This window comes from Rhamphochromis sp. 'chilingali' (genome assembly GCF_963969265.1).
Source record: "Rhamphochromis sp. 'chilingali' genome assembly, chromosome: 3".
Lineage (NCBI taxonomy): Eukaryota > Metazoa > Chordata > Actinopteri > Cichliformes > Cichlidae > Rhamphochromis > Rhamphochromis sp. 'chilingali'.
In genome coordinates, this window is record NC_137931.1 from 24,153,327 (window position 1) to 24,167,638 (window position 14,312).

A 14,312-nucleotide genomic window follows, 5' to 3' on the forward strand; every position below is an offset into this window, starting at 1 on the left:
ATCAGATTTCTTCCTCAGTGTTATGGTCAGTTTGGCCTTCAACAGGTCATCTTGATCACGTCTACATGCCTTAACATACTGAGTTGCTTTTATGTGATCGGCCGATTAGATGTTTGCTTTAGCTTAACACAGTAGCCAGTGAGCATAGTTGCCAAGACCAAATTAGGGAGTAATCCAACTGGTTTTGAAGAATCATCCAATGTGACAATTGATTGGATACCAATAAATAAATGACGCCCAAGTCCATAACTTCAGATTTAAACCCCCACTGTTGTACGACTGGTTGTTAAAATGTAAATGGCCTGCATTTGTATAGCGCTTTACTTAGTCCCTAAGGACCCCAAAGTGCTTTACACTACATTCAGTCATTCACCCATTCACACACACATTCACACACTGGTGGTGGCCAAGGTGGTGGCAAGCTACATTGTAGCCACAGCTGCCCTGGGGCGCACTGACAGAGGCGCGGCTGCCGGACACTGGCGCCACTGGGCCCTCTGGCCCTCTGTAAGTGAATGGAAACTTACATTTTTACCTCCAATTCCTCTCTTCCAACGCCTGCTAGCTCTGTCGACTATAGTCAAAGCTGTATTGCATTCCTCTCATTTTCTGTGCAGAGAGCATGTTATTTGCATTTTGAAATGTCAACCACATAAAAAATTTTGATGTACAGACCACAATGATTAAAATGTCAGCTTAGTTGCAGACTGATTGCACTTCTCTGATTATATTTCCTCAACTGTTCTTTTAGGGTTGGGAATCTGCAGTCGCACATCGCATTCATAGACCCAATAAGCAATCATATCTTTATATTCTTTATATTCTTCTTATTCAAATATAAATGGTATCGGTTTGATTTATTTTCACAGGCTTCAGCAGTATATGCTGTTGAAGAAACTACAAAAAAAAGAAAAATAATCTGCCCGAGAGGGACTCATAAAATGTGAAAATAGAGAGCTTCAGCATGCTGAGTGCCTTGCTGAAGAGCATGGAAGACCTCAACCATCTGCCTCATTGTGCATCAATTGACCTTCTCAAAAGTCACAAAAAATCACACTGATTACCACTGCATTATTCACTTGTCGGGGGAAATTTATTCATCTGCCAAGTTAGGCATAAGGATGGGGCCAAGGCAGGCTCTTTGAATTTTGGAGTATTTTTCTTTTTTATGAATTCTCCACAAAAGCGTTTGTCCTCAACCCTGGGTCATCACTAAACAAATTAAGAAAAATAACTGAAAACTTGGGGTTAAATGTCAACAGTAGACTAGCACTTTATTGACACATCAACAGAAAAAGTCCTCATAAGAAGAAAACTGAGAAAACTGGGAGCCACATCAATCAGACAGACACCAAATTGCCACTTCATATCAAGTATTATTACCAGATATGCAGCTTTATCTGTGTATGCGCATGTGTGTGTGTATCTACGAGACAGCTTATTCCCTTGATGCTAAAAATCTATCGCTGTGGCAGTGCATCAGTTATGTGAGTGACTCAAACAGCAGTGCAGGCTTCCTTATACTCACAGACAGAGAGAAAGAAAGATAATCACAAACATAATGTAGACACAACAGCTGCTAAATGGTGCACTAACACATTTTACCAACCACCACTGACAAGCTAATTGGAACCCACTACTTCTTAAAAGTGCGAGTGTGCACGTCTTTTTGTGAGTATTATCCTCTTGTTCTCCTTAGTTAAAAAACGGGATCAATTTTCCACAGATTCCAGTTTACTTGTACCGATGCCCCTTGCCTCAATACCATTGGTCAACAGCACTTGCTAAAGTTAGCTTATAAACAAGTCCATGTAAGGATTAAAACAGATGGGTGTAGCTTTTGGGTATTAAAAGCCTGTGGCTGCACAATGACTTTTAATGGCATAGAAATCAAAGCGAGAATGCCCTTCGGCGTCCTTACTGTGTCTGGACACAGCTTCCAGGCATGAAAACTGAACCAAACACTGAAGTGCCTTAGACCTGCAACCTCACTGCAATACTTTATTATCCATTATCCATCCATCTTCTTCCATTTATTTAATTCTGGGTCATGGGGGGGGGGGGGCTATCCCAGGTGTGATAGGGCGAGGTGCAGGGTCGCACAGCTTACACAGAGAGACAGATAACCATTTGCACTCACATTGACACCTATGGGCAAATTAGAATCACTAATTAACCTAACACACACTAATTGCATGTCTTTGGGCTGTGAAAGGAAGCCACAGCAGCCAGAGAGAACATTCAAACTCCACGCAAAAAGGCCCTGACCTTTGAACTCAAGATCTTGCTTTGAGGCAACAGTGTTAATCTACTTTCAAACAATTCTGTCTCTACTTTGTCAGCTATATTTAACTAATAACTGCCAGATTTCAGTAATGGAACAGTGAAATTAGAGTAAAGTATAAAGTAGAATTGCAAAAAACATCCACCCATCCATTCTCTTTCGCTTATCCTTTTTCAGGGTGGGAAGGAGGCTGGAGCCTATCTCAGCTGTCTTAGGGCAAGAGGCAGGGTACACCCTGGACAGGTCACCAGTCTGGGCTAACACAAAGACACAGACAACCATTCGCACTCCCATTCACACCTATGGGCAATTTAGAGTTACCAATTAACCTAGCCCCACTAACTGCATGTCTCTGAACTGTGGGAGGAAGCCGGAGTACCCTGAGAGAACCCACGCAAACACGGCGAGAACATGCAAACTCCACACAGAAAGACCCCGGACTGATGGGCGGTAGGACAGACTACACTTGCAGCAGGATTGCACAGGTCACCTGGATAGGAGAAACCTGCTTCCAATCACAGTCAGACAGTCTGTACTGAACAGAGAATACAATTCAACCCTGGTTACATGCCAGTTTAAAAATAAGGTTTCAAGCTTTGCTGTTAAATTGCTGTTATGCAACAACTACTTCACCATTTATAAAAGAATTTCTGAATTTTCATCCATTACTTCACCTTCTCCTGCTTATCTAGTTCAGGGTGATAGTGGAGCTAGAACTGATCTTAGCTTTCATAAGGCAAAAGGCAGCAGTCTCTTGCAGGAGTTTCTGTTTATGTAGATGACAGGAGATTTCCAACTGACAGTAACAAATTTGCAGTTTATCACAATTCGTTTCTCAATTATCAAAGACAGGCCGCATGTAATCGCCAGCTTGACCCCAATCAACTATGAACTGACAGCAGACTGACTATCACCGTCTACTTTGCACATAAAAGTTTCTTTGAAGACGGCAGTTGACAGCGAGTGGCTGCAGTTCTTATCCCCATCCTCAAAGTAACCATTTAAAAAGCAACAAGATGAAAGGTTAATTGTGCACGGTTACAATAATTTTGGTTGCGTCATGGTCTCCAAGTTCTCTCTAGTGCGACTGTCGTGTTAACGACAGCTAGCTTGCTGTGTTTTGCCCAAAGCTATCTTACAAACTGCCTAGGTTGCTGACTGCAGTCACCAAATGTCTGAATACCAATAAGAGCATTAGATGATAGAAATTGGTTATGTCAACATGTGTTTCTTTAGTGTACGGGGCATCAATGTCGCTACACAAATGTGCCTTCTGGAGAGAGTTGCTGTGCACCTCCTCGATTAAGATAAGTTAAGGATTTAATACAGGCACAGGCCTTTCACGTTCTCTGATTTGGTTTATATTTGAGTCTTGCATTTGAACTGAAAGCAGCAATTATTTCAACTTGTAGCCGAGGTGAGCCCTTTGAATTTTTGACTGTCTTTATTTTAATTCACCAGAAAAGCCTCTGTGTTCAGCCCTGGAAATGAATTCATGGCATTCGTTTGCCTTCATGTCCTGCAGAAATCTTCATTAAATAGTAAACTCTCATTTAAAGGCATTTGAAATATCCAGCGACAGGGCAGCTACTGAGACATCCTAATGACCAGAGACAGGCCAATAATGATGTGGATGATTGGTTGGGAGGGGAGGGAGGAAATGAGTAATGTGAGGTTTGATTGGCTGCTGACCCCCGGGGGACATTAGCAGAGAGTGACAGCTAGGACGCAGCGCACTGGGTGGCTGCGTTTCACGATAATAGCAGGTAACTGAGATTAGCTTCTTTTTATATTGAGTGCTAAGCAAACGCTATGCACCTGCCAGGTTGGCCTATTATAACACTAACACAATAGGAAGGAAACAGACACTGGAGGTGCTTATTAGCAAGATTACAATGTGTCAATCACCTGAAAAGAGACAGAACAACATAATAAAAGAGCAGTAGAATCCATTTCAGTGTAGGCTTTGATTAGCATACTTATTAGAAGAAAGAGTTTCTATTGTGAGTTACTCCACTGCCTGTCAAAAACCCCTCAGTGAAATCATTTTCTCTCAAATATGTGTTGCTATATTTTTTGCAAACTGTTTGTTAGAAAGTTGTGCAACTTTATGCAACTCTGTGCCACTTGTGACTCAGCCTTTAAAGACAAAGAGCTCAGGAAAGGCTTTCTTCTCCGAGTGCCTTTGGTTGACGTGGCCCCGCTCGGCTGGAAGCCACGCCGTTTCATTTCTTTGACCCCTCCGTGACCTCATGTTTAAGCCTGAGGGCCGGAGTGCTACGCGAGCTCGCCCCTTCTACCGTCAACTCCGCCTTAACCCTCCAGGTGCCTGCCAGGGGCATCGCGGGCTGCTCCGCAACCCCGACCCAGCTGTAGGCATGCACTCGGCTGCTGGCAGACTCCACAGTGCCTCCACTGTGCCCCCTTCTCCCTGCCAGCCTCCGGGAGCCACTGGCAAAACCAAAGAAAAACTGTTTCCCTGTTGCTTGGCAACCGAGGGAAAGCCTTCCAGCAGGAGCAAAGGAAACGAAGAGGGAGAGAGGAGCGGAAGAAAAGGGAAAAAAAAAACAAGACTTAGAAAGGATTTTTTTTGTTGTAATGTACCCAATTAAATGAAAGGATTACTTTGCTCTTTCTCTGTAATTTTGTTTGACACTATTTAATTTCCTTCTGTTGCCATAAATAGTTTTTTTTGGGTTTTGTTTTTCCTGAACGCTTTCTCGATCAATATGTATCTGCATTCCTCAGTGCTGAAGGAGGAGGAGGAGGAAGGGAGGGAGGGAAGGAGGGAGGTCCGGGGGGAAGTAAACGCAAGCACCTGCATTTCCCCTCCTGCCGCATCAACCGTGCTCTGTCTCAGAAACGCAAACACAGAAGCTGGAGGATGCTACTCGGAGTAGCTGCCCACCGCTGCCTTGTAGGCGTTGTGTGCTCCGATTTAACAAGGTGGACAGTGGGCACCAAAACTGATGCCTTTTTTCCCCCTTCCTTGTATTTTCTTGAAAAAAAAATTAAAAAAAATACACTTAACAAGGTGAGTGGGAGGGCTAATTTGTACCAGCAAGGTGCATGAACCCTCGTTGACACACACACACACCTTAATCCTCCCCTACAATGACTTGAGCCGGCCACTGAAAGAGCCATTGAAGCAGGTCAAAAAAGGGGAAAGAAGAAGGGCTCTAAAATCTTTGCACAGCGCGGGTCATTATTTTAGATGGTATCTTTTGATTCGTGCCTGAAGTCTGATGGATCAGAGTGTTTTTCCAGTTCTAAGCGCCACAAAGGCTTTGTGCAAAACGTCCTCTCTGCCCCGCACGCAAACACACAAATCTGAATGCACGCACGGGCCTCGCGTATGCCAATAACCCCCGCCTACGCGTGAAAAAGAAACATCGCCGAGAGGCACAGACAAGACCGAGTCGACATGGGTCAACTACCCATGATGCATTGCAAGTTTAACGTTTCCTCTAGCGCTTTCTGCCATCAATCGCAGGCAATTAGCGGCCTAGTGTGGAGCGCTCAGTCAAACAGAATCTCATGCGCTCCCGACAGGCTTGTTTCTTCTCTTCTTTTGCTCTACCTCCGGTTAAAATGTGAATTTCACATGTTGCTAAATTGCACTTTGTAGCTTCAGGATACACGGCACCCAGTCCAAAGCAGACAAGCCAAAAAAGTGCTTTATTTACTCCCCACAACATAATCATGATAGAAGGTGCCCGTGCTGTCTTGGAAACCGAGGCTGTGTGGTGGAGTTGCTGAGCTCAGGCACCTGCAAGCCCTCCAGATATGTGGGAATGTTTTTGTAAGGCACAGACATGCAGATATTCAGTTCGGATGGTGCAATAGAGTAACTCTGATTTGGAAGGAGGAGTATTTGTAGGAAATGAGTAAACGGTTTTGTCATTTGAGAAATCGAGACCTTCCAGGCTGGCGCGCACGCTCAACTGTATCATTTTACATTTTAGCAACAGTTAGTAAGAAGGTGAATGCCATCAAGCGACTATGAGCTACATGGCATTCAGAGCTCGCCCATTTGAACAAAAATGCATGATGTTTTTAGGGTAATAGCCTGTGCGCCTTCAGTAATGGATTCATCTAACTTACTTTGCAGTTACTCGAGAAACGCTGCAAACACAGCTGATAGATATGCATACAGATTTCTCCAGTGCAAGTCCTCCCATGATGTGCCTTTGGGCTAAACCCAAGACTTTACACAACTTTTATTTTACAGGAAAAAGAATTTAAGATATGGTAATTTAAAAAATAATAGCTACACACACTTTTTTTGAACAGTGATGGGCAAAACTTTTGGGCCACCATAGTTTCTTTTTATTTTGCAAGGAAAATGTGAACGAGAAGCAATGATTTATTGAAATGTGCAAACATCCATGGAACTACACTAAGGTTTGTACAATTCTAACATATTCTGGTGTGACCACCTTTATTAATCAGCACAGTCTGAACTCTCTTAGGCAGCTTTCTTTAAGTTGTCTCCAGGAATAGTTCTCCAGGCTTCTTGAAGGACATTCAAAGCTCTTCTTTGGATGTTTCTGCCTTTTGTTCTGTTCTCTGTCAACATGATCCCACACTGCTCTGTTCTGCACCCAGATTTATTGCAATTTCTGACATGATGTCAACATGTTGCCTGTTTTGATTGGTTGCAGGGCACCAGTTGAGTTGCCTTTTCCCCACTTCATATAAAGGAAAAATAATGATAATAGCGACTATATTGTGAAATAACACTTATTTGATATGTTGATATGTTAAAATAAAAACTGGCTGAATGCCTATTTAAGATTTCCTGAAATATGACACCATCTTATCCAATCTTGGCCATCGCCTTCCTTTTTATGGAACACTCTGTTTTCCTTCCTGACCTTCTCTCCGTGTACCATCTTCCCTGCAGTTCTCAAAAGTACAGCATCAGTCGGGGCAGTCTGCTTTTCTCCACCCCAGAGAAGACGGTAACACTACCTGGGTCTGGGTGCAGTTTCCCCCTCTAGAGGCAAGGGTACCTAGACCTGGGGTATAGAGTACGCTTGGGGGGTTTGATTGTGTGCATAGTGTCTATTTATGTCTGTCTCCACGTTGGGTGAGTGCTGAGTAATTGCATATGAGAGCATGAGGGTGGGAATTGATGTTTGTATCTGTGTGTGCCTGTTTGTTTGAGTCTATATGTCAGGTCGGGTATCAGACGCCACCTCTCTGGGGACATCTCAGGCCCTCCAAGGTTTGGAGGCCTATCTCCCCGACCACTCCCCCTGCCTGTGGCAGACGCCCTCAGACATCGGTGCATTGGTGGTTCTTTGTGTCTGGGGATGGGCGTCCAGGTACGCACCGGCTCACTCCTGGTGGCTGCTTGTCGGGGCCTGGAGCCTGGGGCTCGCTCGGGCCCCTTCGGAGGTGGGGTGCCCCCGGCCTCTCGGCCTGGGGCTCGGTCACTCTGGCGCAGCTGGCTGCCGGCGGAGCTAACGGGCGCGTCACTGCAACTCCCCCCGGCTTCTGCTCCGCGGCTGCTGAGTGAGCCCTCATCTGGGACTCTCCTCAGCTCTTTCTGGGACAGTGGCGCGGCTGCCCCTCTGTTGGTCTTCCTTGGTCTCTTGTGTTCTGAGGGCCTCTGGATGTCTGGAGCCTGGATCTCCTCCATACCTGCTTCATGCCCTGGAGGACGGGGCTGTGGCCCCCCCACACCCTCTAGCAGATCATTACATGAAGGAACCTTTTAAATACAAGTGCGCTCATGCTCACAGGTGTACACACGGGTGCTCACAGACACAAACTACACCCTTTTTGGCTCCTACCTCAAAGCACACTGTGTGCTGTCGATCTTACGTGCTGCACAATAATGTTTAATATTTAGTATTTACTGTCATATTCACAGGGTGTGAATATGACCTGTCCAGGGTGTACCCTGCCTCTCGCCCTATGACAGCTGGGATAGGCTCCAGCGCCCCCCGGGACCCTGAAAAGGATAAGCGGAAGCGAATGGATGGATGGATGGATGTCATATTCACATAGATCATCGCGATGATGTTGTTTATTATATTGCTCTCTTTTTTTGCTTGTTTTCTCTTTTTTCTTTCTCAACAGGTGATCCAGGTGATTGATATATGTATTTTTTGTCTTTTTGTTTTGTTGGTGTTTGTTTTTTGCCCTTATCACCGTCCCTCTTCCCCGCTGTTTTTCTTTCCCTCTTTCTTTCTCCCTTTTCTTTCCCCCAGTCATGTCTGTCCCGTGTGTAGCAAGTGAAAATTTCCTTTTTCAGGTCTTTGCTGGATTGTTCCCCCCTTTTCTTAAGGACATGACTTTCAGATACTGTTCATCTGCTGTAGATAGTTTTTTAGGCCTGATGCTTCTTTTGTTCTCCACTCTCTAGTTTACTCTGTTTTTCTTTTAAGGACACGCTGCAAAATACAATACTGACATATGGAAGGCTTTAGGCAAAGAGCTCTTTGGGAGTCACCTTGCTTGTGCAAAATACTATTTCATGTCAGTCAAACTGTGTTATTGATCTAGCTTGCCATTTTCATAGATATGACTAAAGAAATGTAAACAAATCATGTGTTTTTGAACCAGACTCATGCCCAGAGGAAACCATTGATAGCACAGAGAACTGTTGTTCAAGAGCACTTTAAAAAACATCAAGAAAGCCTGACTCCCTCAAAGCAAAATAGTATCAAATGAGGGGTTGTTCAGGACTTTTCAACTGCATAGCATATTGCATGTATCTAGAATTATAGTTGAAGAAGGAAAACTTAATCTCCTCTTCCCCTGTGCTCCATCAAAAGGCTCAAAGTCGAGTAAGAAGCCTCACTCACTGACCATTAAAAGTGCCTCGATAAAAGATCAATATTGAGCAAATATATGAAAGCTAATCATTTATTATTTATTAACCATCTCATATTTCTTTATACCATATTATATTTTCATGTTTCTTAACTTTCAGTTATGGGGCATAAAGAGACATTAGAGATAAAAGCCTGAGTAAATGAGTAAAAACAGAACTGCAGATGCCTTCATAAAGGGTTCAACGAATAGCTGCATATGACAAAAATAATGTAAATCCTACAGTCTGGTGTGGCCTTCACAGACACCAGGGGCTATACATTTATGCGCACAGGCATTAAGCGGTATTCAGGAATAATATAGTACAATGCAGATGCAAAAATAAAGTGAGAAATGGACTAGAATAATAAAACTATGTTTGTTTAGGGTGATTTTGAAAAGGTTCACATATGAACCTAATGTGTTTTTATAAATGTGATTATGAGTCATTACTTTTATGTACTCTTTTTATTCATTTCATTTTCATTAATTATGAAGCATGTTATAAAGCTTATCATACCACAGCACCACAGTAAACTGCATGATTGATTGTTATTATGATCCTTAATTAATACTAATTGGCGACAGTGGTTACAAATGCTCTATGTGGGATAAGATTATGATGTGTGGGCTATTATAATGGAAAAAGCGGTGATACAGATGTTTTGCATTTCAAATCGGATTTCCAAGCGGCACAGTGGAAAAATGAGTCCTAGAAACTGCAGTTCATCAAATGTCCACTCGAGGCTGCCCGTGAAAAGTGAGTGAGTCAATCCCCCACAGACTGCCATGTTAGAAAGCCCAACTTTACAGCATGAGTAAAAATGTTTTCAGCCCCGTCATGACAGCTGAACTCAGGGAAGTCTTTTATATAAAGATTAGAAAACACCTATGTATTACCATGGGCATTTCAGCTAATACTGGTGTTTATAGTGTTGGTCCACTCTTCTGTACAGTGTTGCTTTAGTTCAATAAAGTTTGCAGCCATTTGTTTATTCAAAGATCTCTTAAGATCTTAACTCTGTAACTTCTGTCGGTGCTGGGCTTTTGGAAACTGAATTTCCCAGAGGAACCCACCCGAGGGATTAATAAAGTTATCTTATCTTATCTTATCTAGATCCCAACACAGTATTTTAGTCAGGCTGAAGTCTGGGCTTTGACTGGCTCACTGTAACACCTTGATTCTTTTCTTTTTCAGTCATTTTGTGGCCCACCCCTCCACAACTGTGCTGGCAGTTCATATGAGTTGTTTGTGCTGATATGAAACATCTCCACTTTGGTCTCATCTGTCCAAAGAACATTGCTCCAGAAGTCTTGTGGTTTGTTAAGATCCAACTTTGCAAACCTAAGCTGTGCTGCCATGTTCTTTGTAGAGAGAAGAAGCTTTCTTCTGGCAACCCTTCCAAAAAAAGTCATATTTATTATTCAGTCTTTTTCTAATTGTGAATAAAGTTTAACATTTAACATGCTAAATGAGGCCTGTAGAGTCTGAGAAGTAGTCTCCTTGAACAGTGCACGCTCTGGCTTCGGGGTGAATTGGTTGGGAATGCTCCAAAAACCTCTTGGTTAAATTGAGAAAATTAGAACTGCGCACACAGCTTCTTAATCCTGACAAAAGAACATGTGTTGTTATTTCTGCCCCTTTCTGTTGATAATTTGAACCCACTAGAATACCTCTGGAAGAGCTTTGAGTCCATTTTCAAAGGACCCAGTGAGGAAGTAATATTAAAAGAACTGTCTCCATTTATTCACAGCAAGGAGACAATGAAGCTATTCATGTGGTTTCGTTGGACCTTAAACCTAATATTGATCTCATCTGATCCTGCCTTAATAACTCATTATGTTAAGGTTTGCTTTGATCCAAGACTGTTTATCCATTGGTAGATGTTACTGACAGTTCTATCTGAGGAGCGTTAGTCTCACTGCGGGTCTATTTATTTATTTATTTTTTAATGTAATCTACTCCAGTCTTTTCTTCTGACAGTGTCCCTTTCATCAGGCTAAGCCGATTTGGATAGACTCTTAGACAAAATCAGCAGGGTGAAGCAGTTGGATCTCTGAAAAACCACAGATTTGTTATCTCAAAATAATGAGATATTTGTCACGCTCATGAGAAAACAATGTCTGATACCTTGAGATAATAATGTAATTCAATTGTTATCTCAGGATAACAAACACGAGCACGGCAAAAATCACAATTTGCTGTGTTGAGATAATGAGATAGTCAGACATGATCATGTGAAAACAGTCTGATATCTTGAGATAATGAAACAATTAAGTCACAATCCTCACCCAACAGGCCTGAAAGCAGCACGAGCTGCTCTCACCCTCCTTACATATGCAAATATTAGAGAGTGGTAATGAAAACGTTGGCACCAAGAGAAGAAGAGGACATAGGAAGCCAAAGTGAAGACGTGCAACAACCTAGGAAGAACAATAGTTTAGAAGTTTAGTCTAGGGGGTGCAGACTGGTGAAGCATTTGGAAGCGCGTAATGATAAAGGGAAAGGAAGCGGAGCATGTTTAAAAGCATAATTAATAGTGCACCTGTTCCTGTCATCTGGATGAGTGAGCGTGTAAATGAGGTATAAGGAGGGATAGAAGAAGGAAGGACTCTTTGAAGGAAGGAGGAAGGCTGAAGAAGACACTGGGGGAGATTTAGAAGGGAAGGTACACTAAAGTGGAGAAGGAGAAGGGGAACGCTGGGGGGAGAAAAGGCATCATGCAGGGAAAAAGTATAATAACACCATTATAAAATACACATATTATGGTGATTATGGCTCATTTCCATACATATAGAGCACTCTGCCAGTGAGTCAAGGAGAGTGCAGCGGCGCATGTCAGCAGCAAGACTGCCGACTCTCTACAGTTTGAACCGACTGGAGCGCCACCACAATCTGACTCCTCCACACGGCGGCAAAGTCAATGGGCGGGCAGGGACCTGTTTACCAATTCGCTTCAATGAGCTCTGTAAGAGAAGTATGCACTCCTTCACCTCATGTGACTGTTTGGCTGCTAAGTATGCTGAGAGCACTCGGGTGTGACATTCAAGATTTTGAGGAATCCTGTGAAAAAAAAACCCAAAAAAACCAAGGCCTTTGAGAGGAGAGCCATTGACTTTGGAATAAATGAAAAATCCAGCTGCATGAAATGTCACTGTGAAAATGAGTTATTCAGCGCAGGTATCTGTGTAGAGTTCGGGAAAGCTTTCAAAAGGACTTGCAAGACAGATCTCAAGTTTTGCTAATAGTACCCTCAGGTACTTTGTTAAGGTCGGCAGGGTGAACACATATGCCTCTTTTCCACAGGCACCTACTCGGCTTCAGGTTTCAGTCTTTCGCCATTGCAATGGAGTTGTTAGAGCAAGGCGGCCCAAAGGTCCTGTGATGTCATTTGAATGTGACACAACGATGGAGGACGTCAAGGCAATACTACACCTCCCTGGCCAATCAGTGGGATGCAGCCAGTCATTTTCAGCTTGAGTCAGTTAGCTTGGAACTTGGCTGAATAGGTACTATAAAGGTACCTGGTACTACGGCCTAATAAAAAACATGATTTTTCTTGGTTTCGAAGTTACAAGAGAGTGGAGTGCTGAGTTATTAGTTAGTGTTAGCTAGCTTGGTTAGCATGGTTACAAAAGAGTGTCTATCAAAAACTGGATAGAGACCATCACATTACAAGGGATTAAAGTGTGATTTGGCAGGTGGAGGAACCGCAAGATTCAGTGTAGCAGTACATCATGGGGGAAAAGAATTAGAAATAATTCATATAATAAGTGTTTTTGGTTGAGGTTCAATCCCTAGACAATATGATGCAGGTACACAAGGTAAAATTCAGTAAACCATGATTATGATCTTAAATATAAGCCCTAATATAACTGAACAGTGACCATGAACACAGCTGGTCTGCACCAGTCCAACATAGTGCATCACTGTACACTGACAGGAGACCAACTTCATCATTTTGATGTTTCATTGCCATCTTGATAACCGAAGTAACTTTGAAGCAACGGACTGGGATTGGTCAATCTTCAAAGGAATCATTTCAAAGGCCACAGGTTTGCGAGTTCATTGCACTAATAATTTTGGTCATTGCCATGGTCTCCAACCAGGGTTTTAATAGTTTTGCAATTTTCGTTAGTTTTTATTTTTATTTAGTTTTGACTTCAGATTTTTAATTTTATATCAGTTTTAATTAGTTTTTACCAATTGTTTGCTAGTTTAGTTTAGTTTTTATTTTTTGAAAATCCTTAGTTTCCGTTTAGTTTTGATTAGTTTCAGTTATAGTTTTAGTTGTGTTTGCAATAATTAAGTGTAACAAAATCCCAGTTTCATCATATCAGTCATGCTCTTCTGCTTATCCTTGGGTATGTTGCTATTCCAGCTACCATACCCTGCACCCTGGACAGGTCGCCTGTCTGTCGCAGGGCTAACACGCAGAGACAGATAACTCACATTCCCACCTATGGGTTCTTTAAATAAATAAATAAATAAAGGCAGATGAACAACCATTGATACCAGGCAACTATAAAATGTATATCTTGGCCCCAATGAGACTATTAACTCTTGCAGCACCGGGTGTTCGTAATTTTGGTTCAAGTGAATTGATAAACCTTTTGAAGGCAATTGACTCACACAGTTATGTAGATATCCCCGTCCTGTTGTCTCGGGATGCATCACGCTGCCTTGCCTGGGGTTAGCTTCTGTTTTCTGGGGATGAGGGTTGAGTGCGCTCCCTTACCTTCTCAAGGTAAGCTAGGTTAGCCTTCTTGTGTGAACTTTTCAAGTGCACTTTAAGGTTTGTGGGATTTTTTCCCCTTTAGAAATGTCCCTCATAATTTGTCTCTTTCCACTACAAGACACTTGCTTTATCCAAAACACAGTCATATTCAAAGTAATCCCAAATTGGACTCTGGCGCTTTCTCCCGACTTTTCCTGACATGATTACGCGTGGACGGAGCAGCAACACAGACGACTCGACTAATGTACTGCCACCTGCTGGCATATTGAGACACAGCAAGAAAAAAATCTGGAAACTAAACTTCATTTTCACCCTTGACTATTGTATGACATGCACACATCAATGAAAACTAAACACATTTTTGCTATAAATTCAGTTAATTTTAGTTAGTTTTGTGAACACTCATTACAGTTTTAGTTTTTTTGTTTTTATTTTTATTTCCGTTAACGAGAATGTTTTTTCAC

The 14,312-nt window shown here is 42.5% G+C and overlaps 1 protein-coding gene across 4 annotated transcripts in view; it reads right to left on the reverse strand.

The window, feature by feature from the left end:
- The window catches only part of LOC308394589 (receptor tyrosine-protein kinase erbB-4-like), a 388,448-nt gene that overhangs the window by 152,860 nt on the left and 221,276 nt on the right, over positions 1-14,312 (reverse strand). The window lies entirely within an intron of this gene.